The 12,076-nt window shown below is 55.6% G+C and overlaps 1 long non-coding RNA gene across 1 annotated transcript in view; it reads left to right on the top strand.

Annotated features, from left to right (window-relative positions):
- Positions 1–9,944, top strand: part of LOC140709091 (uncharacterized) — a 59,553-nt gene extending 49,609 nt beyond the window's left edge. Inside the window, exons 2-4 of the long non-coding RNA XR_012089456.1 lie at positions 3,378–3,483; positions 7,127–7,212; positions 9,758–9,944. This is a non-coding gene — a long non-coding RNA (uncharacterized lncRNA). The remainder of the gene's footprint in view (positions 1–3,377; positions 3,484–7,126; positions 7,213–9,757) is intronic.
- Positions 9,945–12,076: the final 2,132 nt, after the last annotated feature.

Below are 12,076 nucleotides of genomic sequence, written 5' to 3'. Positions count from 1 at the left end.
TGATTCTGGGAGTCAAGACAGGCTGTGACTGCCGCTGACCCCTATTGCCTGCACCATCCCAGGGGTCAAGTGGCTGGGGCTGAACCCGGACAGGGCAGGGGTGCCCCAAAACCCAGGGCTTGGCATGGCCACTTGGGGTCCTCCCGACTCCCCTTGTCAGCCCCTTCCGCCTCCCCTTCTGCCTCCTCTGGTCCCACCGTTTCAGCCTTATCACCTCACCACCGCACCACCACCATCTGTGCCTCAGCTCCTCAGGCCTGTCCACCCTGCTACTCGTCCCCACTGGTTGTCTTTTCCGCCTTCCAGGGCTGCCCCGGGCTCTCACTGGGCCTTGGGCCACAGTCTTTTCCCTTCCATGCACCCCTGCATCCCAGGCCTGGCAGCCTCCCCAGGCCTGTCACAGAGGAGTGGGGTCAGCCACTCCTGGCTTCAGAATCTGCTTGGCCACTTCCTGGCCGCGTGGCGGCAGGCAGGTCCCAACCCTTCTCTGGGCTCCAGCTTCCTCCTCTGAGAAGTGGGGGAGAGAATAATGCCAAACCAGCGACCTCCTGCACCGGCTGTAAGGAGACTGCAGTGTCCAGCACAGGGCGGTGTGAGGAGGCAGCTGAAGAGTTCAAAGGAGAGCCAGGCCATTTGGAGTTGGAATCCCAGCGCTGACACCAGCCGTGCAGCCCTGGACCTCTCTCTGAGCCTCAATGTCCCCCTCTGTAAAATGGCGATAATAATAGCAGCTTCCCCTTGGGACAGAATGAACTAATCCCAGGGGAGACCTGTCAGCCTGGGCTTTCTGGAGGGGGTTGTACCTGCGCAGCTTGGAACAATGAGTCAGAAGCAGCCAGCGGAGACACTGAGCGGAGCGCACTGGAGGTGTGGGCAGGGCTTGAGCAGAGGCCAGAGGAGAAACCAGATGGGAGCTTTCGGCCCGGGGCTGGGAGTGGTGGGAGGTGAGACCTGGGGCCCTGGCCTAGGACGAGCTGGGGCTTTCCAGGATCCCACCCCAGCCTCCTCACCCCACCTTGCTAGCCAGGGGGCTGACATCCCTCCCCGCTCCCCAAGCAGATTCCCTTGTGCTGGTGCTGGTCCTTCCACCTACAAGCTCTCCCCACACCTCTTGGCCTCTGCAAATCCTGCCCATCCCTCCATAACACACACAGTGTGGGTCTTCCTTCTTCCAGGAAGCCTTCCCTGCTCTCTGCCACAGCCATCTCTCTCTCCCCCCGTCTCTGCCTCTCTTGGTCTCACACGCTTCTGTGGCATCGCGGTGGGTTATTCTGTAAATGCTGCACGTCTGGAGCCCATTAACTGTTAACAACAGGAGCCTCTGAGGGCTTTACACCCAGACTGGTGTGTGCATACCCCTCACCTTGCCTGATTCTCAGCACCATCCTATGGGACCAGAGGGATGAGCCCATTTGACAAATGAGGATGCTGAGGCCTAACAGGCCAAGGGGCGGCTGCCCAAGGGTCTATAGCAAGTCAGTGGGGCAAGTGGGAATCAGGGGTTGCTCTCTTCCCTGCCCAGGGCAGGGTGCCTAGCAGGAGCATGTTTCCTTTCTGTTCATTTGCAATCCCTCCGTCTATCCTGCTTCTGTCCTCGGGGCCACACGGCCTCCCTCTCCTGCCCACCGGCCTCTCTGCCATCTGAAACCTCCTGCTACTGTCACCACTTTCTGCATGACTGCCCCACCTCACTCTCCAGGTGCTGCCTGATGCCCGCAGACAGTTCATATGCATCTGCTTCATAATGATGGCTGAACTGAGGCACCCACCAGGCCACTGGGAGCAGCAGAAGAGCAGGGGCAGCCCTGGCGGGAGCGGGTGGGAGGTGCTGTCCCTTCCCAGCTGGGTGACCATGAGTTGCAGCCTCATGTCTCAGAGCCCCCTTCCTATCCCCGAAGGGCAAGCTGCCTTCTTTTGATACATCCGCAGAGCTCCAGGGTGGGTGTGGTTTTACTGATGAGGAAACTGAGGCCCTGGGAGGCCAGGAGCCAGCCTGAGGTCAGAGGTGAGGCACTGAGCCCCTGCTTTTCTTTTTTTTTGGAGACAGTCTCGCTCTGTTGCCCAGGTTGGAGTGCAGTGGCGGGATCTTGGCTCAATGCAACCTCTGCCTCCCAGGTTCAAGCAATTATCTATCCTGCCTCACCCTCCCATGTAGCTGGGATTACAGGCGTCTGCCACCACACGTGGCTAAGTTTTTGTATTTTTAGTAGAGACGGGGTTTCGTCATGTTGACCAGGCTGGTCTCAAACTCCTGACCTCAGGTGATCCAGCTGCCTCAGCCTCCCAAAGTGCAGGCGTGAGCCTCCGCGCCCAGCCGAACCCCTACTTTTCTAGGCCATTTGCTGATGTCATGGCACCATGAGGCTGGTGGGGCAGGGAATGTCCTCAGAGTCCTTTGAGAAGCTTTAAAAATTTCCCCAAGAAAAAGCTTCCTTCTGTGCAACCAGGACGTCCACAGGCAAGTCTCCCCTTCAGGGACCTGGAACCCTCCATTAGTGAACTGCCCTCAGGGGCAAGGCTGCTCTCCTTAGGAATCTGTCCTACATGAACAGGCCCCTTCTTGGCACATACTAGATGCTCAGTAAACACTTACTGAAAGAATGATTTGGGTCTCATTTAGGAGGGGTGGATAACAGGGGAGGAGTGGCTGCAAGGGATGGGAGAGAGGGGGTAAGGAGGGCTGCGGTCAAGGCCTGTGGGTCTCTCAGTTTCTGACCTTGACCTCCAGAGAGTCTTGTTGCGATGGAGCTCAGACCACACCATCCCCTGCTCAAAGCCCTAACGGGCCTTCCCCCAGCGTTCAGAGCTAGGCCTTCCAACCCCACGTGTCTGACTCCCTTTCCCACACACTGGCCTCCTGGCTGTTCTAAACTCAACAGCACATTCCCTCTCAGGCCTTTCATGCTTTTGCCACTGGCTGGAATATTATTTCCCCAGATATTCTTCCTCTCTTCTTTTAGATCTTTGTCAAAAGTCATACTCTCGCAGGGGTCTTCTCTGACCACCATGTCTAACATAACACCCCTCCCATCTCTCTCCACCTTTACCCTGCTTTGTTTTTCATTCTGGAACTCACAGCTGCCTGATGTTAGCTTGTAGGTTTACTTGTATACTGCCCATCTTCCCGAGGAAAGAGGAGAATATCTGCTCTGTGAGGGCAAGCTGGTCTGTTATGTCCACTGCTGTAGCCCCAGAGCTGGAACAGTGCTGGGCACATGGCCAGTGCTCAATCAGTGTTTGCTGAAGGAAGGAAGGAAGGAGGGAAGGATGGAAGGAAGGAAGGACCTCTTTATTCTGCTAATGAGCAACCATACTATCTTTTTTATGTTATGTTATGTTATGTCATGTCTGAGACAAGGTGTCATTCTGTCTTCCAGGCCCGAGTGCAGTGGCGCAATCTCGGCTCACTGCAGCCTTGAACTCCTGGACTCAAGCGATCCTCCTGCCTCAGCCTCTCAAGTAGCCAAGTAGCTGGGACTACAGGTGGGCACCACCACGTTCAGCAAATTATTGCTTTTTTTTTTTTTTTGTAGAGATGGGGATCTTGCTATGTTGCCCAGGCTGGTCTTGAACTCTTGGCTTCAAGCAGTCCTCTGCTTTGGCTTCAAGCAGTCCTCTGCTTTGGCCTCCCAAAGTGCTGGGATTACAGCCATGAGCCACTGCGCCTGACCTCTTCCTATCTCCTTTTTTTTTTTTTTTTTTTTTTTTTGACAGAGTCCCACTGTGTCGCCCAGGCTGGAGGCTGGAGGCTGGAGTGCAGTGGCGATTCCAGCCTCCCATGCGATTCTCCTGCCTCAGCCTCCTGAGTAGCTGGGACTACAGGCACGTGCCACCATGCCTGGATAATTTTTGTATTTTCAGTAGAGATAGCATTTCACCGGATGGTTTTGATCTCCTGACCTCGTGATCCACCCGCCTCGGCCTCCCAACTCTTCCTATCTTTTGTTCATCGAGTACCTCCTATGTGTGGCCCTGTGCGAGGTGCTTTTTGAATAAGTAGCCTCAGCAGATGGACAGCAGCTCACTTCATACAGGTTGGCTGGAGGTAGCAAGGGTCATCAAGTCAGCGTGTGGGAAGTGCCCTAACCACAGTAGGTGCTCACGAACAGTAGCCTCTTTTAGAACCACTTGCCTGTGATCAGATGGCCTCTTTGGGAGGTGGAAGTGTTGGGAGGTAGAAGTTGGGGGAAGGGGAGAAAGCTGGGGTAGGGAAAGAAGAGATATACTTAAATTTTAGGAAAAACGTTCTGAAAGGCCAACTGTGCAAAGATGGAAGGGACAAGCTCCCTGTCAGTATCAGGAGGCTCCAGCCCTGGTGGCCCTGAAACCAGGACCAGCTTTGGGACGTGAAGCCAGAGGATGTGAGGATTCAGAGGGCGTCCTCTTGAGGTTAGGGTGGGCCAGGCCCTAGAGCCTGGAGCAAGTGGCTCAGGGGAAAGGACCAGGCAGGGCCCAGGCAGGTGGAAGCCATGGCTGCGGCTGGGTCACAGGGCGGCTGGGGTTTGACCTGGCGGCCATGATGGACTTTAGACCCAGGAGCCACCCGGGCACAGGATGGGACGGGTTGAGAGATCTGGCCGTCCAGGCCCTGAGTGTGCCCTCGCTCCTCCCCACCTTCCGCCGTGGCCTTGAGCCCCTTGCGCCCGCGCCCATGGGGTTAAATCTCTCCCTGTCTCTCTCTGCTCCAAGTTGTTTTCCAAGCGAGGCAGAGAATGGTTCTCTTGTTACCAACATGGCTTCTGGGCATTGGGTAATGCGCTCCCTCTTCTCCCGCAGCACCACAAAGGGACCTTTTGTTCCCCTCCCTGCCCCTCTCGCTGGCTCTTCCCGGCCCCCCACCCACCCCAACTCCCTCCTCCCCACGCCGCCGGCGCCCGCACCCCGGGGCTGCGCACTGACCGTGGCGGCCGAGGCGCCCTCCCTCTCCCGGCGCCTGTACTGGCGGCCGCCATCTTGCGAGTGGCCCTCGGGGCGGCTGCGGCTTTGCTGGGGCTCTTGGGGCCGGGGCGGTCGTGGGGGGCGTCTGGGGCCCCACAGGACGTCCCTGACCCACCTTGCGCCCCCCAGGGAGTGGCAGGACCCTTGGGTCTTCAGCCTCCGCGCCAGGCCTCGGCCCTGCACGGGACCGGTCGCGGCCCTCCGCCATTTCCCACGGCCCTTACCTCGCGGGAGCGGCTCCCGCCTGACGACTGAGTGGACTGCGCTGGGGGGGCCGCCGCTGGGACCCAGCCCCTCCAGAAAGAGCCCTCTCTGCACCCGCTCCCACCCGCGCGAAGCACCAGATGGGGCTGTCCCCGAGACAAGCCTAAAACCAAATGTACCGGAATTTTTGGAAACTGAAACACAACGTGTCCGAGATGGGAATGTCAGGAAGCCAGCCAACGAAGTGTCTGTCCTCTGGGGACACAATTTCTGTCCACTGTCGCTGCCCACGTCCCCTCACAGCCCTGCAAGGTGGGCAGGGACAGCTGATGCCATTTTTCAGATGAGGAAACTGAGGCACAGAGCGGCTCCACAGCCAGGACTGGGCTCTCATCCAGTTGACTCCAGCGCAGATCCTCTCTTCCCAGGGCAGCCACCCCCGCCTTGTGAGAGCCGATGCCCAGGAGAGGGGAGGGATGGAGGCCTGGGCAGTTCACCCAGGCCCAGGAGCCGGAGCCCTGGCAGGTTGCACGCAGCTGCTCCCGAGAGGCACCGCTTCCACCCCTGCACCAGCCCTGCCTCCACAGACGCGCAAAGGAAGCAAAGCCACTGCTGGCCAAGCACCTTGGCGTTCCAGGCAGGCACAGACACACAGAGAGGAAACCCACGCACCTGGCACTGGACGGGGTGGCAGGCAGGGATAGGGCGAGGGCCACTGAGTTCAGCGAAACCCTGGCGGCTCTCAAGGAAGACAGGCAAATCAGCACAGAGCCCCTGTGCTGCAAGATGGGGCCTGGGCTACCCAGGAGCTCCTAACCTGAAGTTGGGAAAGGAAGGCTTCCTGGAGGAGGTGACTGTGAATAAAGTCTCAAGAGACAGTAGAAGTTGTGCAGGCAATGAAAATGAGAAATGGGGTCAGGCGTGGTGGCTCACATCTGTAGTCCCAGCACTTTGGTAGGGTGAGGTGGGAGGATCACTTGAGACCAAGGAGTTGGAGACCAACTTGGGCAACATAGGGAGACTCTGTCTCCACAACAAAATTTAAAAATTGGCCAACCGTGGTGGTGTCTGCCTGTGGTCCCAGTGGTCCCAGGTACTTGGAAGGCTGAGGCCAGAGGATCACTTGAACCTGTGAGGTGGAAGCTATAGTGAGCGGAGATCACACCGTGGCACCCCAGCCTTGGCGCCAGTGAGACCCTGTCTCAAAAAAAAAAAAAAAAGAAAGAAAAAAGAAATTGAGAAAAGGGTAGGAAAGCAGATGTGAATGGCAAAGCTGGTGGGAGAGGCACCCCAGGCCATGGGCTGGAGCAGAGAGGGCCTGGCAGGGGTGGTGGGAGAGGTGGCAGGGGGAGGAGTGGTCAGCAAAGTGGCCACAGTGGTGGGGGACTCCAGAGGACCAAGGGTGACCTGGGAAGGTCTGTGGGCTAGATCCTAAGGGCGATGGGGTCACTGGAGGATTTCAAGGGAGTCAGATTTGTGTTCTAGAAAGATCTTTACCATATGGGCTGGCCGTATACCAGTCTGGTTTATTACTGTTTTCCTAGCACCTAGCTCAGTGCCAGCACACAGTAGATGTTCACTAAATGCTTTGAATCAATACACAGGTGCCAGCTGTGTATCCAGAGGCGATGGTTAACTCCTGTGAGGGTCCTTCAGCTTCAGTTTCCTCCTTTGTGAACAAGGACACTGGCACCTGCCTCGTGGGCATGTCGTGATGGTGAAGGGAGCTTGGCAGTTTGGGCTTGCTGTCCTGCATGTGGTCAGCACTCTGTAATGGCAGCTTTTATAAAATGTGTGGAGGATGTCCCAAGGGGGAGATGAGGGCAAGGACCCCAGTCAGGAGTGGTCAAGTCAGCTAGAGGAGAGAGAATAACGATGACAACAGTGACGAACAAGGGCTGAAGTTCTTCATGTATTGCATTCATGTCATCCTCAACACAGCGAAGGAAGGCGGCACCGTAGTTATCCCTGTGTTATTTTCCAGGAGGCAGCGGCTCAGAGAGGAGTGACTCACCTGAGGCCCCGTGGCCAATGCGTGGTGGATGGAAGTACATGGAATGCCAGAGCCAGGTTGGTGACCAATGCTGGTGGTGGGGACTGGTCAGGGTGGCCACCAGGGAGGGGATGTGAGGACACAGTCCAGACTGATGGAACAGATGGTGGGGGCAGGCACAGGGGGAGGGAGGTTTCAAGGACGCCCCTCAGTTTCTGGCCCAGGTGACCAGGTGGAAGGTCATTTCCTGAGTGAGGGACACAGCAGGACAGACAGGCTTGGGGAGGGACTGTTGGGATGTCTGGAGTCTAGGAGAGGATCCGGGCAGGGGACGGAGGGGAGGGCGGAATGAGCTCATGGGGCAGGTGGAAGGCTTGTGGGCGGTGGAAGAGCTCCAGCCCCCAGAGACCCAGCCAAGGTCAAGTAATAATGACAGTAGACATTACATAGCCTTGACTCTGTGCAGACCTCATCCTGCGTCCTTACATTGACTCATTGAACCCTCTCAACCATTATCAAATTGGAGCCACTATTATCACCCCCATTTTATAGATGGGGAAACTAAGGCAAGAAACGTTAAGCCTGCAGTGTTGGAATAGGCAAATCTGTAGAGAAAGGAACGTGGGTGAGTGGTGGGCTGGGGAGGATCATAGCTAACGGGCACAGGCTTTCTTTTTTGGGTGATGAAAATATTCTAAAATGACTGTGAAAATATTGCACAACGCTGTGAATATGCAGAAACCCACTGAATTGTATGCTTTAAATGTGTGAATTGTATAGTATTTGAATTTCACCTCAGTAGAGCTGTTACCAAAAAGCAAGAGAGAGAGAACAAGAATATTTGTACCTGGACATTTTTGCCTCTGGGTGGAGATTACTCCACCTCAGGAAGCAGTAAACCCCAACCACCAATTTTTGGAGGCTTGCTCCATATGACTTTGGGGAGGGGTTGGGGAGGGATGGGGTAGGGTAGTGTCTCAGCTGCTCTTCCTGGAGGAACAAGGGCCCAGCCAGCAGATCACCCAGAAGCTTGGTGCCCCAGCCCCTCCTAGAGGAACCCCAGTGTCTGCTTGGGTCCAGGAACACACAGTGGCTGCCTTCCTCCCGGTCCTCCTGGTCCCCACAAGTCATGGGCTGGAGACCCAGGATGGTCTCTGTGATGGTCACACCTGGCTCCTCCCTCCATATCCCAACTGAGGCTGGGAGGCCCAGGCTGCCCTGGTGCCCAGGGGCTGTGACTGACCCATGGCCTGTGCCAGGATGGCGACTGTGAAGAGGCTCCAGGGACCCCCTGGGTATGAGCCAGTGGGGGAATGAAAAGAGGAAGGGAGACGTCTGCAGGCCTGCCCCACCCAGCTGGAGGGGTCAGAGAAGGAGCTGTGCCGTCCAGGAAGGTGGGGTGGCCAGCAAAGCGGCCTGGAGAGACGAGGAGGAGAGGGTGTGGGAGAGTGGCTTCCCAGGCCATGGCACGTTCTCCAGAGTAGGGTCACGAGCATTCAGGAGGGAAGGAAGTGCAGACAGCTAGTGGACAGTTCTTTGGGGACGCTGGGCTGAGAAGGGAGAGGGGGTAGAGCAATAGCTGTTTTTATTTTCTGGGCTGAGAGGAAGGAATGGATAGTGGGGAGAAGAGCTGCTGACCACACAGCAGAGGAGTGGGCCAGTGGGGGAGGGGCTTCTGCAGAGATGGGGGTGTTCTGGAGCTAGATGGGGGCCCCCCACTCCCAGGAGGGCAGTGGGTGGGGTGCGGGCTGAGAGCTGCAAAGCTGATGGCAGGAGGGGAGGCCGAGGGGCCCTGTGGCCTCTCCTCTTTGCAATAGAGGAGGGGTGTTGGGATTGTGGGGCTTCAGGGGGTTTGCTGTCTCTACTGAAGGCCCCAGAAGAAGGAAGCCTTGGGGACCAGAAAGGGTGGGTGGCGCTGGGAGAGGGCCCGCATGCCACTGCTGGGCTGTGTGGAAGTCCCCGTCTGAAACGGGGTTGTTCTTTCTCTTCTGAGAGCTCCAAGTGCCAGCCATGTGCCCCTGGCCTGGAGAGCAAGGGGCCTGTCCTCTGTGGGTTCATTTACAGCTTTTCAGAGGTGCCCCCGCCTGGTCCTGGGCAACTTGTCATCAGCGCACCTGGTGTGGATTCCGAGGAGAACTAACAGAGGCCGGGCAGCTCCCGGTGCTTCCCCAGGCCCCCAGCCCCACCCCTCAGCTGAGGACAGCACCTCCCTCTCCCACCCAGGCTGTACCTGCCACTGCCCTCCACTCCACCGGGCTCAGCACACAGCAGGGCGCAGTCAGTTTGCCCTTATGCCTGTATGCTCTGGGCAGATTTCAAAGCACTTTCCCTTAACTACCCACAGAGCGCCATCTCTCCACCACTACCCCATGCATACACACCCAGTGGGGATGGGGAGAGTTCCCCCACCCTGGACCCAAATCAGGCACTTCCTCCCAAGCGAGCCCCTCCTGTGCCTCATTGGCCCACTCGAAGGCCATTTATTCTTCCTTTTGACACAGTCCTGATACCTTGGGTGCTTCCATTCCCTAGGCTGGAGGGGAATTAGAAAGGTGCATGGGAGGAGAGAGGGCCTAGGAAAAGAGAAGACAGGTGGTAAGTTTGTTTTGTCAACATTTGCAGCCGAATTTCAAGGGAGGCCCTGGAGCCACTGTATAACACAGACGTGACACCTATGGGGTGCTTATTGAAAGACACACGGGTGCTCTGCTGGCTTGGTGGCTGTGATGACTTCATGCAAATGGCAGCTACATTGGTATGAAACTTTGTTAAAGCGAACTAGGTATAAATAAAGATTCATGTTCAAAGATCTGTATTGCAATGTGTCTTAAATTGTGAAGAACTGGCCACAACCTTAATCAACAGTAGAGGATTACAGTGTCATTCCTGTAATCCCAGCACTTTGGGAGGCTGAGATGGCTGGATCACCTGAGGTCAAGAGTTCGAGACCAGCCTGGCCAACATGGTGAAAACTCGTCTCTACTATAAATACAAAAATTAGCCAGGCGTGGTTGCGGGCGCCTGTAATCCCAGCCACTCAGGAGGCTGAGGCACAAAAATCACTTGAACCTGGGAGGTGGAGGTTGCAGTGAGCCAAGATCATGCCATTGCACTCCAGCCTGGGTCAGAGAGCAGGACTCTTGTCTCAAAAAAATGAAAAAACAAAAAACCACAAACCAGTAGAGGATTGGTAAAGTGCATCATAGCACAATCCTGTGACAGCATATGACACGGTCACTAAAAATGATGCCTATGAGGATTTTTTTTTTTGTGGCACCAGGAGGAACTTGGGGCTACAAGTGTGTTTGAAGGGTCAATGATCAATGCCACACAAGTAACAAACTGCCAAATCTAAACATCTTACCTTTTTTTTTTTTTTTTTTTAGGTGGAGGTCTCGCTCTATCACCAGGCTGGAGTACAATGGCACGATCTCAGCTCACTGCAACCTCCGCCTTCCGTGTTCAAGAGATTCTCCTGCCTCAGCCTCCCAAGTAGCTGGGGTTACAGGCGACTGCCACCACACCCAGCTAACTTTTATATTTTTAGTAGAGACGGGGTTTCACTATGTTGGCCAGGATGGTCTTGATCTCTTGACCTTCTGATCCACCCACCTCAGCCTCCCAAAGTGGCATGAGTCACCGTGCCTGGCCTTTTTTTTTTTTTTTGAGACAGAGTTTTGCTGTGATGCCCAGGCTGGAGTGCAGTGGCGCAGTCTCGGCTCACTGCAACCTCTCCTTCCCAGGTTCAAGCGATTCGCTTGCCTCAGCCTCCTGAATAGCTGGGATTACAGACGCGTGCCATCATGCCCAGCTAATTTTTGTATTTTTAGTAGAGACTGGATTTCGCCATGTTGGCCAGGCTGGTTTCGAACTCCTGACCTCGGGTGATCCGCCTGCCTCGGCCTGCCAAAGTGCTGGGATTACAGGTGTGAGCCACCGTGCCCGTCCAGCATCTTTCTTCTTAACACGATATATGAGGCCCTGGAAAACCTGGCCTCTGCTGGCCTCCTTAGCCTCCTCCCTCACTGCTGAACTGCTGTGGTTCTCACAGCTGGTTTTACTCTATGCCTTTCCATATGCTGTTCCCTCTGCCTGGAATACCTTTCCCTGCTGTCCCCATCTATTTTGGTCTAACTTCTACTCCCCATTTAAGAATCAACCCCGCAGCAAGATTGCTAGAGCCCAAGAACTTGAGACCAGCCTGGGCAATGTAGTAAGACCTCATCTCTCCAAAAAATTAAAACAATTAGCTGGGCGTGGTGGCACACACCTGTGGTCTCAGGTACGTGGGGGTTGAAGTGGGAAGACTGCTTGAGCCTGGGAGGTCAAGGCTGCAGTGAGCCGAGATTGTGCCACTGAACACCAGTATGGGAGACAGAGCAAGACTTTGTCTCAAAAATAAATAAATAAAAAATAAAAAATAAGGCCAGACACGGTGGCTCATGCCTGTAATCCCAGCACTTTGGGAGGCCGAGGTGGGCAGATCACCTGAGGTCAGGAGTTTGAGACCAGCCTGGCCAACATGGTGAAACCCCATCTTTACTAAAAATACAAAAAATTATTTGGTGGGAGCCTGTAATCCCAGCTACTCAGGAGGCTGAGGCAGGAGAATCGCTGGAACCCAGGAGGCGGAGGTTGCAGTGAGCTGAGACTGCACCACTGCACTGCAGCCTGGGTGATAGAATGAGACTGTCTCAAAAAAAAAAAAAAAAAAAAAAAGAAAAGAAAAAAGAGTCAGCCCTAGCATCTTCTCCTCCTGGAAGCCTCCCTGGCCTCCTGGCTGGGCTAGGGTTCCCTTTTCTGGTACCCCAAGTCCTCTGTGCTTACTGAATATTCCACACACAGTTATAATTTTTGGTTGACTTGCTGACCTTCCACTTCCAGCCTGTGAGTCCCTCGAGGGAGAGACTGTGTCTGGTTCGCCTCCATGTCCCAGCGCTG

This window comes from Chlorocebus sabaeus, chromosome 19 (assembly GCF_047675955.1).
Source record: "Chlorocebus sabaeus isolate Y175 chromosome 19, mChlSab1.0.hap1, whole genome shotgun sequence".
NCBI lineage: Eukaryota > Metazoa > Chordata > Mammalia > Primates > Cercopithecidae > Chlorocebus > Chlorocebus sabaeus.
The sequence above is the reverse complement of the archived record's forward strand: the minus strand, read 5'-3'. Positions and strand labels throughout refer to the sequence as shown.